This window comes from Cetorhinus maximus, chromosome 10 (assembly GCF_964194155.1).
Source record: "Cetorhinus maximus chromosome 10, sCetMax3.hap1.1, whole genome shotgun sequence".
In the NCBI taxonomy this organism is placed as follows: Eukaryota; Metazoa; Chordata; class Chondrichthyes; order Lamniformes; family Cetorhinidae; genus Cetorhinus; species Cetorhinus maximus.
This window is the reverse complement of record NC_135888.1, coordinates 125,283,093-125,303,906: the sequence shown is the minus strand read 5'-3', so window position 1 is coordinate 125,303,906 and position 20,814 is coordinate 125,283,093. Positions and strand designations below refer to the sequence as shown.

The 20,814-nt window shown below is 44.3% G+C and overlaps 1 protein-coding gene across 3 annotated transcripts in view; it reads right to left on the bottom strand.

Annotated features, from left to right (window-relative positions):
- The window catches only part of LOC144685992 (fibroblast growth factor 1-like), a 54,367-nt gene extending 33,553 nt beyond the window's left edge, over nt 1–20,814 (bottom strand). The window contains exon 1 of one of the 3 annotated variants that reach the window (XM_078551092.1): nt 20,615–20,814. The gene's annotated coding sequence lies outside the window, so the exon portion shown is untranslated. Of the gene's footprint in view, nt 1–2,729; nt 2,751–17,282; nt 17,305–20,614 lie in introns of those variants that run through there. The other 2 variants (XM_078551095.1, XM_078551091.1) reach the window with 2 other exon arrangements.

Here is a 20,814-nt window from a genome sequence, read left to right as displayed (position 1 = left end):
CCGTGATTGGACAACATTTGCTAAATAATCCTTAGTGTGCTAAAAATTATGTTGCCAATCAATTTAAGATTGTCAGTTGAGCTCACAATGTGGCATTTTTGCATGTACTGGAGGCTACAAATATTATTAACACACAGGGCCCTGTTCTTTGCAGACAGAAAGAACATGTACACACATTGCGCCCGTTTCAGCTGAACGAAAGGAGTAACAGCTATTCGCTGACTTATTCATCAGGGCAAGGCCTTGACCAATCAGAGTCAGCTGCCTGGTTTAAATTTCAAACAATACTTGGCAGTTAACTGTCAGTCACCAGTATCTGATGCATTTTCCATGGCAATGCCTCTACCAATCAGTGTCCACTTGCCAACAAATAAGCATAATCTTCTCATACAGCGTAAAGTTGTCGCTTCCCCTGACATTGGTATTCTTGTGATTGTCCTCATCAGTGCAAGACGTAAAGCTTTGACAAAATGTCTTTCTTCAGTGATCCTCAATTTTAAATAGTGTTACTGTGGGCGGAATCATCCCAGATTTGCACCAACGCTGCACAGAAGAGATTGGCCATCCAGTGCAGAAAACAGATCAATGATCTAATCAATGCCACCAGGGTAAGGCAACCATCCCATCACTCTAAACTTACACACTCACAAGCTCATCACACATTCGCTGTCATCTCACTCACTGCCAGCTCAAGGGACATCACCACCCACTCTCACACACACACACTCACATCTCTAGCTGTCCTCATCTCCTCTGGAGACTGCTTCCTCAGCGCTCACCATCTTGAGGCCACTTGCGCAGATCAACCTGTGCCTCCACACACACCCTGGAATACCCCTCTTCCCCAGGACACCCATGACCAGGAGACTCTTCCCTTGCCTGAGGCCACTTCTCCCCCTTCCCCAAGCAAGCCCTAGCCCTGCAGCCGTTGAAAAGCCACCAACGCCTTATCGCTAGGTAGAGACCTGCCCGTGAGCCCCCCTAAGAGTGATATCCTGCTGTCTGCACAGCCTGGCGTTGATAACCGAGAGTACTGCCCGAAGAAAGGTAGGCAAACAAACCTCGAAGTGCTGAGCAAAGTGCAGCTCACCAGGTGCATGCCGCTTATGTACAGTTGTGAAACACGTCAGAGTGCACTCACGCCAACGAGCTTGGATGATTCAGTGTGAGGGGATGATTCCGGCGAGCTGGGCTTATAATGATATGCAGATGCATTACAATGAAATTCCCAAAGTCCGGCGGCAGGAAACATGGCCCGCCATTGATGGGAAGAGCGGAAGATCGCAAACTGTTAGGAGACCCAATTTTGGCCTTCTCGCCATATTGTCCGCTCACGTCTGCTATGTCAGTGGGCATGCAAAATTCTGCCCTTTGGTTATTCGGACGCCTGTAGAATCATAGAATGCTTACAGCACAGAGGGCCACCATTCAGCCTGTTGTGTCTATGCTGGGTCCCTATAAGAGCTACTCAGCTAGTTGCAATCCCCTGCCTTTTCCCTGTAGCCTTGGGACGTGAATCAGTTTGCTGCTCTCACGAAGGTGTTTCCAAACTTACTAGGATGTGATTCCAAAGGCATTTGTTGCCCTTTGGTCTGCTGTACAGCAGCTATTTTATGAGGCTTTACAGTTTAGGGTGGCTGTTTGATTATGGAAGGCACCTCAGTCAAGCTTGATTCTGTCCCCATCTGATATACACACACACACACAATTTAGTAAATGGGAGTGAGAACCTAGCTGAATATTTCCCCACTCCAGCCTTTGGGATAGATTGACCAACTTTCACAGTTCATCGCTGAGGGCTATATGGTTTAACAGTCCATTGAATAAACTCACTAAGGCATTAGGGGAGCCCAGGAGAGTTTTGTATTAAACATTAAGTTAGCTTTTTCCTGTTTTTCGTCTGTTGAGGGGACTCATGTGGTCCTGAAAATCCAAATAATTGATAAGTATATGGCTGGAATAGTAAAAGGTTTTGTACATTGTATGTATATCACTCTTAGTGGTTTTCCTTACATATTTCCGGACCAATGTCATAAGCCACTTGTATCTCAACATTCCTGAGCAAGTTAATTAAAAGGGGTATTGTCAGCATATTAAGGAGTTTTCAATTAGGGAAATCCATCGCAGCGCTAGCGTTTAGTTACAGAACGATATTCTGCATTTTCATTTCAAATATCACCAAATCCGAATTAAAAAAAAACTTGAGGGAATTGAGACTGGTGACAGGATATCAGGACCGCACCAATCGCATTGCTGATTCTTAGCCACATGCAATATAACAGAAAGTCTTTTTAAATAGAAGTCAGTATCCCTCCTCAAGTCAAAATAACTCAAGTTCACTCCGTGGAAGCAATCCTCCCTTCTGTCCTTCTCCCTCTGTGGTCCGGGGAAGGCCCTGCTAATCCATCCTTTAATCTGCAGCTGTTATTAATTCAGTTCAACAGCCCACATAGGACAGCAATGAATAGAACAATTCTACAGTGGAAATGGGTCGAGTTGTGCCATTTGCTTTTTTACTGTTTCAGAGAAGAGGATCAAATCCACACCTGTTCTAAGCCGGCTGCCTTCCAAGATCTCCTTTATTACCATGCACGGGAATGGAAAATTATTCTCTACTCAGAACGTTTCAACCATTTAACAAGTATTACTAGTTGTTTTTTTTTAATATCAGATACAGTTTCTTGTTAAGCACATGACAATTATAGGACAACTTTGAGCTGCGTACTTGCCTTGTTTGCCAGTGTCCTGGAGACATCCAAAAACAGGAAGTAATCAAAAGCGATTATAAGGGAGGGACAAAAGAGTTAAGCACATTGGGAGTAAATTTAGCTTGGAGCAGCCTGTTGTTATAAAAATGATTTCCATGTTAAATTTTTATTGTTACCACCATTGAATTTGACAGCACGGAAGGAGACCATTTGGTCTATTGTGATTATTTCTGACTCAGATCCAAAGCCACGGATCCTGCCAGCAGCCAGGCCTGTGCTGGGGGTGGGCCACGGCCATCTTAACGGCCTGGGACAACAGATTTGGGTGACTTGAAGTCTAGGCGGATGCAGTGTACATCAGGCCTGCCTGGCGCCCAACAGGTGGCAATGGCGAGGAGCACTGTGGACCTGCTCCTCACCAAATCCCACTCATTGCTGTTCTTTTGAGAGAAAAGTGAGCAGGCCAGCACCATGTGTTCCCACATCTCTTTGCTATTGCTCACAGTTCTATCCTTTTTTTCAATCTGATGACAGATATTTTTCACTGAAATTTCACATTTTGTTTGCATTGTGCTCATTTACAGTACTGCCCAGTGACCAACTGAAAAAAACACTTCAGTTTGACTTAATTTTTCTTTCCTTTAGTTGGTCTCAGAGCCCAATAATTCACTGCCCAATTTCTGAGATGTCCTGAAAACACAAATAAAACTGATCAGGGCTTGTCCGTTCTTCAATCATTTAGTGCCCAGCTCTCTTTCTGGTATCTTCCTCATCGCCCCCAAAATCATCTCCTGTTCTTTTAAATCTATTTCCACCAAACCATTATCCAGCTTGCTTTATGAATTCCACCCTAGCCAATTTCTTAAATCTCTCTCTCTTTGCACTTTCCCCCACTATTTCCAAGCATTAACCTCTTCCCAAAAAACTCATCCTTGGCTCCTCTGTCCTCAATAATTAGCATCCACCCCACAACCCTACCTCAGTTCATCTTTGGCTGAAGCCTCCAACCAGCTCTTGCCTTCTAGATTTCATCAGTCCAATTCTGTCTGTGCTAGCTTCCCAACCTCCACCCTCCATTAATTTGAGCTCACTCAAGCCTCTGTTGCCCATTGCCTGTCCCACATCAAATCCACCTTGCCCATTGCTCCTGTTCTGTCTAATGGTGCCTCCTGTTTAAATCCCTCTGTGGCCCACACCAACAACCACCCTGCCCCCACCAACCCCTGCCTCTCTCTGTGATCTCCTTCAGCCCTACACTTCTGCATTCCTCTGACTCTGGCCTCTTGTAAATTACCTGTTCCTTTAGCTGTTCCACTCCCTGAAATTTCCCTCCCTAAACTCCTCTGCCTTTCTCCCTCCATCTGCTCTTGTAAGGCCTTGCTTCATTGTGTCATTCTTCCTGATATCTCCAACTTTTAGTTTCTGAATTAATTTTTAAAAAAAATTCTCACCATTGTGAACTGCGTTAAGATGCTTTTCTATGTTAAAGACAACTTATAAAAGCAAGCGTTTGCTGTTGTTTCCAGGTCTAAGCCATTCCAAGCCACAGTAATATTGCCCCTAGCTATCACTTGAAGTTGGGGTTCGCTTATATTTTAAGCAAACAGGTGGGTTAGAAAAAGGAGGCACTGAATACTCAGTACACACCATCATTCAGAGACAGGGAACAGGGTATTGAGTCAACTAATGAATATAAAAAAGTTTACTTTAAAATATGTTTCAAGAATATAACTTGTTGCATATGTGACCTTGCAGGTCTGTGTGATAGAATTCCATTCTCTCTATTTTTCTTATTCCATTCTCTCTGCCTCTGATATATTATGGGTAGAATCGTCACGGAATTGCATTAAGTGCGGGAGTGGGCGTGAAAAACGACATTTTACCCGCCAGCCGCAATGGCAGATTTTGGCACCTTATCGTCCGCCTCATTTTTCATGAAGCCTCAGGGAACACGCTGTCTTGCTGGTGGGTGGCCTCTGAATTGCCCACCACCCCGTTACCTCACCTTTTCCTCACTCTGGGTGCCATATCTAAACTGCAGCCACGCACACGGTTCTCAATTATTGCAGCCCAGGACTGCTCCAGTAAAGACATGGCCCTGACAGGCAAGAAGAGTTCAGTGACCCATCACGGGAATGCTTTTTGGAGTCCCGCCCTGATGTCCTCCACCCCCTCTGGCTGCAGGAGGTCCAGCAATCTCACCACTCTAGCTTGGGAGGCGACTGCAGTAGTGGTCAGTGCCAACAATGCGCAGAAGAGATTGGGCATCCAGTGCAGAAAGACGATGAGTTATCTCATCCATGGCGCCAGGTAAGGCAGCAATCTCATCACTCTAAACTCACACACTCACAAGGCCATCATTGACAGACATTCACTGGCATCTCACTCACTGCCAGCTCAAGGGACATCAACACTTACTCTCACACGCACACCCTCACATCTCCATCTGACCTCATCTCCTTTGGAGACTGCCTTCCCAGCCCTCACCCTCTTGAGGCCACTTGCACAGATCAACACACACACACATGCACGCACACTGGAATAACCCCCTTCCCCAGTACAGCCCTTGCTCTGCAGCCTTTTCCCTTGCCTGAGGCCACTTCTCCCCCTTCCTCAAGCAAGCCCTAGCCCTGCAGCTATTGAAAAGCCATCCCCGCCTCATGGCTGGCCTAGTAGATAGAGACCTGCCTATTAACTCCCCTAAAAGTGATGTGGTGCTGCCTGCGAAGCCTGGCACTGATAACCATGAATGCTGCCCAAAGCAAGGTAGGCATTGAAAGTTCGAAGTCCTGAGTGAAGTGCAGCTTGCCAGGAGCATGGGACTTATGTACAGTTGTGGAACACGTCGGTGTGCAATCACGCCAATGTGCCCGGATGATCCAGCGTTGGGGGTGTGATTCCGGCTAGCTGGGCTTATAATGTGATGCTAAAGTATTGAAATTAAGTTCCCGATGTGCGGCAGTAGGAAACGTGGCCTGCCATTGGCGGGTGAAGGGGGCGACCACAAACTGGTTTTACAAAGACATGAAACCGATTTTTGTGATCTCCCAATATTTTCAGCTCCCGCCCACTATGACTCCTGCCACAAACGAGAGCGGATGATTCCACCCTATAAGTTAGCTGATTGGTGTTCTTTTTACTCAAGATTCTTGTGAGTGCAGAGCAGTAACCACTAGGTGGCAGTGTTCCTCACTAAAACAGCTTTACTCCTGCTCAACCCAATTTCAGGCAATATTAACCAGCCATTTTACAGAATGCTTGTTTCCCTTTCCTGATTTTCTCTCATTCTTCTGCTAAAAGCTAGGGTATTTTTTTCATTCATTCATGGGGTGTGGGTGTCGCTGGCTAGGCCAGCATTTATTGCCCATCCCTAAATGCACTTGAGAAGGTGATGATGATCTGCAGGGTGTGATCCCACAGGCCCTGGTCCCCCTTTAGTTACATGACCTGGATGACAGTGTAGGAACGACAATACAGCTCCCAAGTCTGGATGGTGCATGGTTTGGAGGGGAGTTTACAGGTGGCTGTGCTTCCATGTGTCCACTGCCCTTGTCCTTCTTGGTGGTATAGATCATGGGTTTGGAAGGTGCTGTTGAAGGTGGGCTGGTGAGTTGCTGCAGTACATCTTTTGGACGGCACACACTGCTGCCACTGCGCCCCAGCAGCGGAGGGAGTGAATATTTAAGGATGGGATGCCAATTAAGCAGGCTGCTTTGAGTTGAATGGTGTGAATTTTCTTGAAGGCTGTTGGAGCTGCACACATCCAAGCGAGTGGAGAGTATTCCATCACACTCCTGACTTGTGCCTGGTAAATGGTGGACAGGTTTTGGGGAGTCAGGAAGTGAGTTAATCACTTCAGAATTCCCAGCCTTTGACCTGCTCTTGCAACCACAGTATTTATATGGTTAGTCCAGTTAAGTTTCCAGTAAATGGTGATCCCAGAATGATGATGTTGGGGGAATTCAGCGATGGTAATGCCGTCAAATGTCTGGGAAGATGGTTAGATAGTCTTGTTGGAGATAGTCATTGCCTGGTGTCATGAAAATATAGATTAATTAGGTGAAATATAGATAATAAGTAGAATTCATATATAATTAGAACATTATACCTTAGAATTGAATGAATGGTTAAACAAAGCAAACAGACCTTATCTAGAAACCTTTGCACATACATAGGGACAGCTTTGAGTCTGACACACCAGATGGAACTTTTCCAAACCTTTAATATAAACATACTGGTACAGGCTGTCACAAAGGACACAGATATCACAGCACAGGAATATTTAAAAAAAGAATATTTCAAGCCCTGTTTATTCTATATTCTAAAGGACTTTTTTTAAAGACTTTTTAAAAAGAAAATAAATGTTAATATACAAGGGTTAACTTAATCTGAAAAATGGCACACTGATGTGCTCTTATTTGAAAAGGATTCATCACACATTGGCGTTGGATGGTACCGAACACCTCCTTAAATCATTATCAATTAATTTAAAATCATTAATCAAATTAGAACCATAGAACCATAGAACACTACAGCACAGAAAACAGGCCATTCGGCCCTTCCAGTCTGTGCCGAAATATTATTCTGCTAGTCCCATTGACCTGCACCTAGTCCATAACCCGCCAGACCTCTCTCATCCATGTATCTATCTAATTTATTCTTAAAACTTAAGAATGAGCCCGCATTTACCACGTCAGATGGTAGCTCGTTCCACACTCTCACCACTCTCTGAGTGAAGAAGTTCCCCCTAATGTTCCCCCTAAACCTTTCCCCTTTCACCCTAAAGCCATGTCCTCTCGTGTTTATTTCTCCTCATCTAAGTGGAAAGAGCCTACTCGCATTTACTCTGTCTATACCCCTCACAATTTTGTAAACCTCTATCAAATCTCCCCTCATTCTTCTACGCTCCAAGGAATAAAGTCCTAACCTATTTAATCTTTCCCTGTAACTCAACCCCTGAAGACCCGGCAACATCCTAGTAAATCTTCTCTGCACTCTCTCAAACTTACTGATATCCTTCCTGTAGTTAGGCGACCAGAACTGCACACAATACTCCAAAGTTGGCCTCACCAATGTCTTATACAACCTCACCATAACATCCCAACTCCTATACTCAATACTTTGATTTATGAAGGCCAGTATGCCAAAAGGTTTCTTTACAACCTTGTCTACCTGTGACGCCACTTTCAGGTAATTATGTATCTGAACTCCCAGATCCCTTTGTTCCTCTGCACTCCTCAGTGCCCTGCCATTTACTGTGTATGTCCTACCTTGGTTTGACCTTCCAAAATGTAACACCTCACACTTTTCTGCATTAAATTCCATCTGCCATTTTCTGGCCCATTTTTCCAGTTGGTCCAGATCTCTCTGCAAGCTTTGAAAGCCTTCCTTGCTGTCCACAACGCCTCCAATCTTAGTGTCATCAGCAAACTTGCTGATCCAATTCACCACATTATCATCCAAATCATTGATATAGACAACAAACAACAATGGTCCCAGTACAGATCCCTGAGGCACACCACTAGTCACAGGCCTCCAGTCTGAGAAGCAATCATCCACTACACTCTCTGTCTTCTCCCACACAGCCAATTTCGAATCCAGTTTACAACTTCTCCATGGATACCAAGTGTCTGAACCTTCTGAACTAACCTCCCATGTGGGACCTTGTCAAAGGCCTTACTAAAGTCCATGTAGACAACATCCACAGCCTTTTCTTCATCTACTTTCTTGGTAACCTCCTCGAAAAACTCTACAAGGTTCGTTAAATACGACCTACCACGCACAAAGCCATGCTGACTATCCTTAATCAGCCCTTGGCTGTCCAAATAATTATATATCCGATCTCTCAGAAGACCTTCCAATAATTTACCTACTACTGACGTCAGGCTCACTGGCCTGTAATTACCTGGTTTACTTTTGGAGCCTTTTTTAAACAACGGAACAACATGAGCTACCCTCCAATCCTCCGGTACCTCACCCATGGCTAAGGACATTTTAAATATTTCTGCCAGGGCCCCTGCAATTTCTACACTAGTCTCCCTCAAGGTCCGAGGGAATATCATTTTATATTTATAATATCAAATTAATTGGAATATCACACATCACTTTTTCAAGATTCAACTTTTGCTGATCTTAAGAAAAAAAAGAGAAAGGTCTTGACCTTTTGATGGCCTCATCATGGACAAAGAACCTTAAGCTGACAATGCAGTAAAGTTTAAGGTTTAAATCCCTTTTTATAAAACACAAATTATGAAAATAAGAAATGAGTAAAAATCATTATAGGCATTGCCACTGAAATATATTACAAACAGCTATTGACCAGATAAATGCTCACAATGTTCACATAATAAAGACAATCCTCAATAATCAAATAATTATCAATAAGAGATGTGATATAGCCTTATAAAAAGGGGAGGAGTTTACACAAAGAGGTAACACCCATAGCTGCTATAGGTGATGTAATCCAATCCAATAGACTATAGGAGAGAAGCCTTTAGTCAGTTAGACAGAGGTGTTGAATAGAAACCTTTAGGTCAACACTTCTCAGAAGAGCTGGGCACTTTAAAGTGAGCCCCAGCAATACTTCCAGAGTGCCCAGCTCATCAGATTGCTCAAATACTCAGGGATTTAACGTAACTCTTTGTTTTAAATATTTGATGGATATTCTAAGATATTTTAGTCTGTACCAGAGTAAGAGTTTTTTTTACAAATACTGGATTCTATTATTATTAGAACTAAGATTAGGGGGAAGGTGGTGGCATTGTGGTATTGTCACTGGACTGCTAATCCAGAGATGCAGAGTAATTCTTTGGGGACCTGGGTTTGAATCCCACCATGGCAGATGGTGGAATTTGAATTCAATAAATATCTGGAATTAAAAGTCTAATGATGACCATGATACAATTGTTCATTGTCATAAAAACCCATCTGGTTCATTAATGTCCTTTAGGGAAGGAAATCTGCTGTCCTCACCTGGTCTGGCCTACATGTGACTCCAGACCCACAGCAATGTGGTCGACTCTTAAAAAATGCCCTCTGAACAAGGGCAATAAATGCTGGCCTTGCCAATGACGCCCACATCCCATGAATGAATAAAACAAAATGTTTTCCATCTTTCTATAATCTTCAATGTTGTGCTGTACTTATCCACTTGAAGTCTATTGCAAGTTATTCTTTAATAAATTTGTTAATAAGTTAGTGACGTATAACGTCTCATGTAGTATTCTGTACGCAGCTTTAAGAATGCCCTCTCTTGTACACCCCAAATTTGGGAGGCACATTTTTTTGAAGGGAGACCCCTAGACCCTTTTAATATCTGGGTAATTATAATCTAGCTGATAGTTATTAAAATGGCTACCTGGAAGAAGGTAATATCTCTTAATGGTTATCTTTCTTGGGGGAGAGGTAGTTCACTTGGACCCAAAAGAAGTGTCTGCAGGAAATAGTTATGTTAAACTCAAGTGAAGGTGATTGTTAAGGGAATGCTCCTGATCTGGGATGGCTCCCAAAAAGGGGGTTAAGGTTATAATCCTCTTTACTGGCAGCTGTGGGAGTGAATGTTCCTCGCTACTTATTAGCCCAAGCCTGGATGTTATCAGGGTCTTGATGCACGGGGGCATGGACTGCTTCAGCATTTAAGGAGTTGGAAACAATACTGAAAAATGTGCAATCATCAGCGAGCATCCCCACTTCTGACCTTATGATGGAGAAATAGTCATTGATGAAGTAACTGAAGATGTTTCGACCTAGGGCACTACCCAGAGGAATTCCTAGGCTGATGTTCTGGATTTGAGATGATTGACCTCCAACAACAACCATCTTTTCTTGTGCTGGGTATGTCTGCAGCCAATGGAGAGCTTCATCACTGCTTGCCATTGACTCCAGCTTTGCTAGGCCACACTTTTTCAAATGCTGCTTTGATGTCAAGGGCAGTCATTCTCATCTCACCTCTGAATTCAGCTCTTATGCCCATGTTTGGACCAAGACTGTAATGAGGTCTGGAGCCGAGTGGCTCTGGTGGAAGCCAAACTGGGCATTGGTGAGCAGGTTATTGTTGAATGGTAGCTTGATAGTTCAGCTGACTATACCTTCTGTCCCGTTGCTGATCATCGAGAGTAGACTGATGAGGTGGAAATTCACCAGGTTGGATTTGTCCTGCTTTTCCTGGGCAGGACATATCCTGGCAAATTTCCACATTAGATGCATTTGTAGCTGTACTGGAACAGCTTATCTAAGAGCACATCTAGTTCTGGAGCACAAAGCCTTCAGTACTTGAGCTGGGATGACGTCAAGGCCCATTGCCTTTGCTGTATCCAGGCCCTCCAGCTGATTCTTGATTTCATGTGGAGTGAACTGAATTGGCTGAAGGCTGGTGTCTGTGATGATCGGGACCTCAGGAGGAGGCTGAAATGGATCATCTACTCGTCATTTCTGGCTAAAGGGGATTACACAAGCTGCAGCCCTATCTTTTGCACTTACATTCCAGGCTTCCCTGATCATTGAACATGGCATGCTTTTGGATCCTGCTCCTCTGGTTAGTTGTTTAATTGTCCACCACCATTCACGACTGGATATGGCAGGACCGCAGAGCTTAGATCAGATCCATTGGTTGTGGGATCGCTTAGCTCTGGCTATATTATGTTGCTTCTGCTGTTCAGCGTGCAAGTAGTCCCATGTTCTAGCTTCAACAGGTTGTCACTTCATTTTTAGGTCTGCCAGGTGCTTCTCCTGGCATGCCCTCCTACCCTCTTCATTGAATCAGTGATGGTCCCCTAGCTTGATGGTAATGGTAGAAACAAGAATATGCCAGGCCATGAAGTCACAGATTGTGACTGAATACAATTCTGCTGCTACTGATGGCTCACAGCACCTCATTGATGCCCAATTTTGAGCTGCTAGATCTATTCTGAATCTGTCCCATTTAGCATGGTGGTAATGCCACCCAATATGATGTAGGGTGTCATCTGTGTGAGGATTGGACTTCATCTCCACAAGGACTGTACAGTGGTCACACCTGTCATGGAGCTACTAATGTATGTAATATTATTGGAAAATATTTTTCTTTTAAAATAGAGGTTTAGTCTGTGGGTGTATATTAATTGGATTAAAGCCTGTGGGACAGCTCTCCCAATTTAGCCACAAGTCCCCAGGTGTCATTGAGAAGGACTTTGCAGGCCCACTGGGGTAGGGGATGGGGGTGCCGTTAATGTTTCTGGTACCTAGGCTGATGTTGATTGGTCAGTCCGGTTTTATTCCTTTTCCTTTACTGACTTTTCTCTATAGCAGTTTGATACAACTGAATGGCCCGGTTGGCCATTTCAGATGACATTCAAAAGTCAACTAAATTATAAATGCTACAGTTGCTCTTTTACCTAAGAATTGTACTGCACAAATTAGCTTAACAAAAACTGTTACAAGCTCTCCCATGCCTCAACAGATAAAGGCAACATTATCACAGTGTATTCCTGAATAACACAGCCAAGAAGGTTGCCAAATTAGGCTTCCGGCCATAGTCAGGGTGGCATCAATGGTGCTGCAATTAATCTCTTTAGTCAAGGGCTAAGGATAGGGGTAAAATATAGGTTCTTTCTTCTGATAGTTGTCCAATAAGCACGGCTGGAAAAATGAGTGTGTGTGGAGACTGGGGGCCAGTAGGTTCAAATTCTGCTGTGAGGGCCTGCAACCCTGTGTGTTAAAAAAACCTGAAAACACTTCCAATCTAGCCTCACGTGTAAAGACTGGCCACCCATATAAAGTGCAGAAAATCAGCTGGTAGTTGTCGAATGTACACCAGCATGAAACATCAGGGGTTATTTTGACTTTGGTTGAATGGTTTCTGGTCAAAATCCCAATTTGCACTAACAGGAGCAGCCATATAAAAACTGTGGCTACAAGAGCAGGTCAGAGGCTGGGAATTCTGCCTCCTGACTCCCCATAACCTGTCCACCATCTACAAGCCATAAGTCAGGAGTGTGATCATAGTATCTTTACAGTGCAGAAAGAGGCCATTTGGCCCATCCAATCTTCACTGGCTCTCTGAAAGAGCATTCCACCTAGTCCCACTCCCCTGCCTTATCCTGGTAACCTTGCACATTCTTTCTTTTCAGGTAGCAATCCAATTCCTTGTTGAGTACCTCGATCGAATCTGCCTCCACCACCCTTTCAGGAAGTTTGTTCCGGACTCCATCCACCATCTGGTTGAAAAATATTTTCCTCACATCATATTTACTCCTTTTGCCAATTATTTTGAATCTGTGCCCTCTAGTTATTGATGTTCTCTTGAGTGAAACAGTTTCTCACTATTTATCCCTCAGGATCTCGAATACCTCTATCAAGTCTCCTCTCAGCCTTCTTTTCTCTCAGGAAAACAGTCCCAACCTCTCCAATCTATCCACATAGCTAAAGCTCTTTATCAGTGGAATCATTCTTATGAATCTCCTCTGTACTCCCTCCAATGCCTTCACATCCTTCCTCAAGTATGGCAACCAGAACTGGATGCAGTACTCCAAATGAGGCCTAATTAGTGTCCAATACAAGTTCAACATGACCTCCTTACTCTTGTACTCAATACCCCTATTAATAAAATTTAAGATACTATATGCTTTATTAACTGCTCTCTTAACATGTCCTGCTGTCTTCAATGACCTATGTACATATGCATCAAGGTCCCTCTGTTCCTGCACCTCCTTTAGAGGCTCTCCCTTTATTTTATATTTTCCTTCCACAATGAATCACCTCACACTTATCTGCACTGAACTTCATTTGCCATTTGTCTGCCCAATCCACCAACATGTCTATGTCTTTTGAAGTTCAAGACTACCCCCATCACAGTTGACAACACTTCCAATCTTCGTATCATCTGCAAATTTTGAAATCATACCCTATACATCACAGTCTAGGTCATTAATATATATCAGGAAGAGCAAGGGCCCCAACACTGACCCCTGAGGAACTCCACTACAAACCTTCCTCCAAACTGAAAAACAATCATTTATTACTACTCTCTGTTTCCTGTAACTCAGCCAATTTCTTATCCAAGTGCCTACTTTCCTTTTTATTCCATGACCTAGAATTTTGCTCACAAGTCTGTTGTGTGGCACTGTATCAAATGCCTTTTGAAAATCCATATACACCACATCAACAGCGCTTCCTTTATCAACCTTCCCTGTTACCTCCTCAAAAAACTCCAGCAAGTTAGTTAAACATGATTTTCCTTTGATGAATCCATGCCTGGCTTTCCTTAATTATCCTACACTTAGCTAATTATCTAAAACCATTGATTTTATCCCATACAATAGTTTCCAGAAGTTTCCCTACCAGTGAAGTCAAACTGACTGGCCTGTAGTTGCCAGCTTTATCCTTGCACCCCTTTTTGAATAAGGGTGTAATATTCACAGTTCTGCAATCCTCTGGCACCTCCCCTGTATCTAAGGAAGACTGGAAGATTATCACTAGTGCCTCTGCAATTTCCATTCTCACTTCCCTCAGTACCCTTGGATGCATCTCATGCGGTCCTGATACCTTATCTATTTTAAGTAAAGATAGCCTTTCCAACACCTCCTTCCTCTCGATGTATGTTCTCCTAGGGTAGAATTTCTCCCCCATCGATGGGGGGGTTGTGCCGAGATGGGTGCGGGCGAGCGCAGAGCCGATCAGTGCCCCCGCATGCGCGTGAAAGAGCGCAGAAATCTCCCTGAGGCACAGAGGTGCCTCAGGGAGATTAGTTTTAAAGTTTAAACAGTCTAATAAAGTGTTGTAAAAATTTTTATGCCATGTCCCCTCATGTAAAACTATCACATGAGCTGGGACATGTGCATTAATTTTAATAAAAATTTTTCTGAAAATTTTAAATCATTCATGAAACCTCATCCCGCCTGTGGATGAGGCTCTTTAAAAAATATGAAGGCCGCCTGGGCTCTTCGCCTGCCCACCAACCTTAAGGTTGGACGGGAAGCTCAGCTGATTGCCTTAATTGCTTTTTAACAGGCCTTAATGGGCCTTTGACAGTTTGGCGGGCGCACAGCTGACTCAGCTGCGTGCCCACAGAACTGAAAATCTAAATGACGGGCGGTGAAGTCGGGATGCAGGCCTGACATCACCCCGCGTCACTTTACGCCTCGGCGAGTGGGCCCCACCCCCACTCACCGAGCTGAAGATTCATCCCCTAGTGTATCAGTTATCTCCTCTCTCCCCTCAGCCTGGGTAATAAGTTCTTCCTTTGTAAAGACAGGTGCAAAGTTCAACACCTCCGCTATTTCCCTAGCCTCCACATGCAAGCCCCCTTTTTTGTCCCTAATCAGCTCTACGCTATTTTTTTAACCATCCTTTTATTATTTACATGCTTACAGAAGACCTTGAGATTCCCTTTTATGTTTGCTGTCAGTCTTTTTTCATGTCCTCTCCTTGCTTTTCTTATTAGTTTCTTCACTTCCCCTCAGGTCTTTCTATATTCAGCCTGATTCTCCATCGTATTTTCTACCTGACATCTGTTCCTTTTCGTCTTTACCTTGATCTCTCTTGTCGCCCTGTGCACTCTGGATTTATTTGTCCTACCTTTCCCCTTCAAGGGAATATACCTCGACATTGCCTGCAATACTTTTTCTTTGAAGGTGGCCCCATTGTTCAACCACTGTCTTTTCTGCCAACATTTGATTCCAACTCACTCGACTCAGATGCATTCTCATCCCATCAAAGTTGGCTTTCCCCCAATTAATTATCCCTGCTCTGGATTGTTCTCTGTCCTTTTCCATGATTAACCTGACCCTTATGGTACAACGGTCACTGTCCCCTAGAGTCTCTCCCACTGATATTTGATCCACTTGGGTCAACTCATTCTCCAAAACAAGGTCCAAAAGTGCATGTCCTCTCGTTGAACTCATACTGCTGTAGAAACTTATCTTGAACACATTCCAGGACCTCTGACTCCTCTTGTTCCTTTGCACTATTCCTATCCCAGTCTATATTTGGATAATTGAAATCCCTAAGTATGATTACCCGATAGCTCTTGATGAAATACTCTCCATTTGCCTGGGTGCGTACAGCTCCAACAACACAGAAGAACTTTGGCACCATCTAGGACAAATCAGCCCGCTTGATTGGCATCCCATTCACCACCTTGAACATTCACTCCTTCCGTCACCAGCATCAGGGGTGCAGTGCCAAATTTTGAGGTACAGGAGTTCTAAGAAAATGTGTGGACCATATCATTTCTTAATCTACTATTATGTTGTTTTCTTATGCATTAGTCATTTGAATTCCCAAACGTCAGTGAAACAATGGGCTGCATTTTCCAGTCAGCCAGCGGGGGTGGGGCCCACTTGCCGGCGCATAAAATGACGCAGGGTGTGTGTCCCGACGTCACCCCTGCATCATTTAGATTTTCAGTTCTGCGGGCGCGCAGCCGACTTGGCTGCCCGGCCGCCGAACTGTCAACGGCCACTTAAGGCCATTAAAAAAGTAATTAAGGCAATTAATGGACCTGCCCGTACAATCTTAACGTTGGCAGGCAGGCAAGTAGGCCAGGCGGCCTTTAGAAAAAACACAAAACCTCATCCACGGGCGGGATGAGGTTTCATGAGGGATTTAAAATGTTTATAAAATGTTGAAATAAAAGAAATGGACATGTCCCAGCTCATGTGACACTGTCACATGAGGGGACATGTCAGGAATTTTTTTTTCGTACTTCCAAAATTTTTTTTAAACTTCCAGCGATCTCCCGGAGGTGGCACTTTGCCTCAGGGAGATCTGTGCGCTCTATTGCGCGCATGCTTCCGAGCGGCCGTCACGCTGGGCGGGCCTTAATTGGCCTGCCCACGAAAAACGGCAGCGCGCCCTCGACTGGGGGCGCCGATCGGGAACCCGCCTGCCTGCGCCCACTTCCGCACACTCCCCCCACCCCCAACAGGGGGAAAATGTTACCCAATGACTTTTAAGTGAAAAATATTAGTGCTGGGGGGCATTTTGTTTTGAACCATGTGGTATTTGAATCATTAGTCTTTAGCATAGCTAGAATTTCATTGTGCAACAGTTTAATTATTTAAACCAAGCCTTTTAAAAACATGAATTACAGAAAACTTTACTTACTTCTGACTGGGGGATGGTATGTAGATGAGCCACTGCTTTTCTTGATTTATATTAGTAACCTAGACCTCGGTGTACAGGGGACAATTTCAAAATTTGAAGATGATGCAAGACTTGGAGGTATTGTGAACTGAGAGGAGGATTGTGATGGACTTCAAGAGGATATAGACAGGCTAGTGGAATGGGCAGATGAAATTTAATGTAGAGAAGTGTGAAGTGACTTTGGTCAGAAAAACGAGGAGAGGTGACATAAAAATGAAGGGTACAATTCAAAAGGAAATGCAGGAACAGAGGGACCTGGGTGCATATGTATATAAATCATTGAGGGTGACAGTGCAGGTTGAGAAAGCAGTTAATAATTTATACTGAATCCTGGGTTTTATTAAAAGGGGCATGGAGTACAAAAGCAAGTAAGTTATGAATCTTCATAAAACACTGGTTCAGCCTCAACGGGAAGGATATGAAGGTTTTAGAAAGGTTGCAGAAAAGATTGACCAGAACGGTTCCGAGGATGAGAGACTTCAGTCATGTGGATAGATTGGTGAAGCTGGAGCTGTTCTCCTTGGAGAAGAGAAGGTTGAGAGGAGATTTGTTAGATGTGTTCAAAATCATGAGGGGTCTGGATAGGGTAAATGAGGAGAAACTGTTCACATTGGCAGAACGTCAAGAACCCTACGGTGATTAGCAAAAGAACCTAAGCTGACATGAGGGAAAACTTCTTTATGCAACAAGCGGTTTGGATCTGGAATGCACTAACCGAGCATGTGGTGAAGACAGATTCAATTGAAGTTTTGAAAAGGGAACTGGATAATTATCTGAAGAGAAAGGATTTTACAGGGCTACAGGGAAAAGATGGAGGAGTGAGACTAGTTGAGTTGCTGTTGCAGAGAATCAACACAGAGACAGTGTGCTGCGTGGCCTCCATTTGTGCTGTAACCATTCTATGATTCTAGTGTTGATACATTCAAGGAACTTGATAAACACATGAGTAAGAAAGAAGCTGAAAGTTACCCTGATAGTGTGATCAAGAAGGGTGGGAGGAGGCTTGTGTGGAACATAAACACCATCATAGATGAGGTGAGCCAAATGGCCTGTTTCCATGTTGTAATATCCATATAAAGCCATCAGCAGGGAATGCGAACACTATATTGCATTTCACACCCTCAGGCCAACACAGCCAAGGAATTAATGTTCAGTAGGCAAATGTATCAGGGTGTTTGCAGATATTGACGCTGCTTCAGATCCTGGGAACCTTGAGCTTCAAAGACCCTGAAATGCCTGTTTATGAGAAAGCTGTGTGCAGGCAGTTGTAAGGTCTGTATTTTTTTACGGTCAGGGAGCTGTACGGGAGGGTTGCTGCTGTAGCTGCCGTAGCTGGTGCTGCACATTGACTCTGGGACATTCAGCACCAGCAGTGTGAGGCCCGGGACCCTGGCCCCAGCCCTTCCCTCCGCCATGTCTTAACCTCCCCAGGCTCTGTATTCACAGCCACACTGCGAGCTCCGGACATTCCAGTCAACTCTTACCGTCCAGCCTGAACTCAAACTCCAGCAACTCGTGGCCAAGCTTGCCCTTGTGCCCCACATAATAACGCAGGTACAAATCTCTCGACATGTAATGCAGAGGCAGCTGCCACGAGGATCAAGTCATGCAGCCACACGTGTAACGAGAGGGTTCCCCTCCAGTTCCAATTGTTGGCATCAATGAGCCAAATCCCCCTCCATGTGTTACCCCTGGAAACAAATAGCTTCAATATTGGAGGCAGTGAAGATTTAAATCCAGTCAGACAATTAATCAGCTCATGAACTCTCTCCTCCATCCTCACCCCTTCTTGATCTTTTTTCAAATATTTATTTTTAAATTTTTATATGTTTTTTCCCATCTATCTCTATCATTATTATTTTTAAAATTTATTTCCATTCATTGTTTTATCTCCATCTTTTAGCCCATTTCGATCTTTTCTCCCACGCCGTCCCCTCCCCCCAACCCACCCCCTCACTAGGACCATCTGGCACTTGCTCATCCTGCTTTCTACTCTTAATGTCACCATCAGCACCTCCTTTAGCCAGTATCACCACCATCAACACCCCTTCGACCTTTTGTTTATGACATCTTTTGCAATCTCTCCTTTGCCTCCGCCTTTTAAGTTCACATGAAATTTTTAATTTAATTTGTAATAGCTTCAGGAAACCTCATCCCGCTTGTGGATGAGGTTTCTTAAAAAATGTAAAGGCCACTTGGCCATTTCGCCGGCCCACCAACCATAAGGTTGGACGGGCAGCATAAAATTCAGGTTAATTGCCTGATTAATGGCTTTAATAGGCCTTTCAATCATTGGCAGGAGTGCAGCCAACTCCGGCATGCGCCCGCCGAACGAAATATCGCGTGACTTTGCGATGACATCAGGGCGCACGTCATTTTACATTCCAGCGTGTTGGGCGTGCACCCACACGCCAAATGTAAAATTCTGCCCACAATCTCCCACACACAGCAGTCAGCCTCTTCCCCTCCCTCCTCCCCCTTGATCTGGGGCTTGGCAGCATCTCACTCCCGGGCCTCGCAGCGTTTCATTCCAGGTTTAGCTGCCAGCCTCTCCTCCCTGGAGGGGGTTGGGTGGCACTCTGCTCCCCAGGCCCTGGATGGAGGTGCTGGAGCAGCACTCCAGCGCGCACAGGCACCACTGCACCCCTGACCAGCACACAGTGACAGAAGTGTGTATTATCTACAAGATGCACTGCAGCACTTTGCCAAGCCTCCGTCAACAGTACCTTCCAAACTCGCAACCTCTATCACCCAGAACAAGGGCAGCAGGTGCGTTGGGAGACCACCAACTGCAAGTTTTCCTGCAAGTCACACACCATCCTGACTCGGAGCTATATTGCTGTTCATTCATTGTCGCTGGGTCAAAATCCTGGAACTCCCTCCCTAACAGCACTGTTGATGTACCTACACCACATGGACTGCAGTGGTTGAATAAGGCAGCTCACCACCACCTTCTCAAGGGCAATTGGGGATGGGCAATTAATACTGGCCTAGCCAGCGGCATCCACATCTTGTGAACGAAAGGAAAATGGCGATATTGAATTCCCTTGACTTCAACAGAAATGAAAATTGGGAAAGATGTATAACTCAAAAAGGTAATATCACCCCCACCATCTTCAAGAAAGAAGGGGAGAAAACTGAAGTTGGAAAAATATTACACTGAGTTTTAAAATAGAGAGTTAAACTTTTCATATATAAACTTGCACCCGTGCAAAGCCTCTTCAATGCTGGATAGCAATGGGAATTTTGGCACAGTCCGATACACATTTTTTGTCATGCAGACCAAAATATTTAGGTGAATTGAGATCAGTCTGACTATAACCCTTCTGTTCAAAACTGACTTCAGCTCTGAATTTTGCAGCATGTCACGACATAACTGCCTATTATTGTGGACTGTACTGAAACGGGGATCCTTTTAATGCTGAAAATATGATGGTCTGGAAAAATGTCCTGTAAATCTGCTGTAAAAATAGTGAAGGAAGCATTTTGAAATTCATGTTCCCAAGGCTTTTGAACAGGTCTCAGATAGTTAAATTATAGATCACTGGTGTTAACAGCAAATGCACACATTGGAATAGAGTGATAGCTCATCTAGCGCAATAAATCGACCGCTTCAATGTGACATAAATAAATCATTCAAAGAGTCATACAGGAGTAGGTTTAACCTGCTGGTTACTGAAATTTAATCTGTGTTGGCCTACAAAATAGATTGTTATCCTGACACCTCTAGGGCTCCCGTGGTCCTGGTACCGCCCAAGACTTGTTTATTAACGTGTTTTTCTTACCTTTCTAGGAAGCCGGGGGTATTGGGAATGTGCTGGAAAGCGCTTCTAGGAGGAGTATGTGCTGAGTCACAGGCCTCTCGAAGCTCTGAGTACAAGAGCCGCTTGTGTGAATGTAGGTTGAGGCTCCACTGCCAGTGCTGATACCCAGTCAGAATTCTAATCCTTCAGCTGACTATCCCAGCGAGACTATGAGGTTAGGG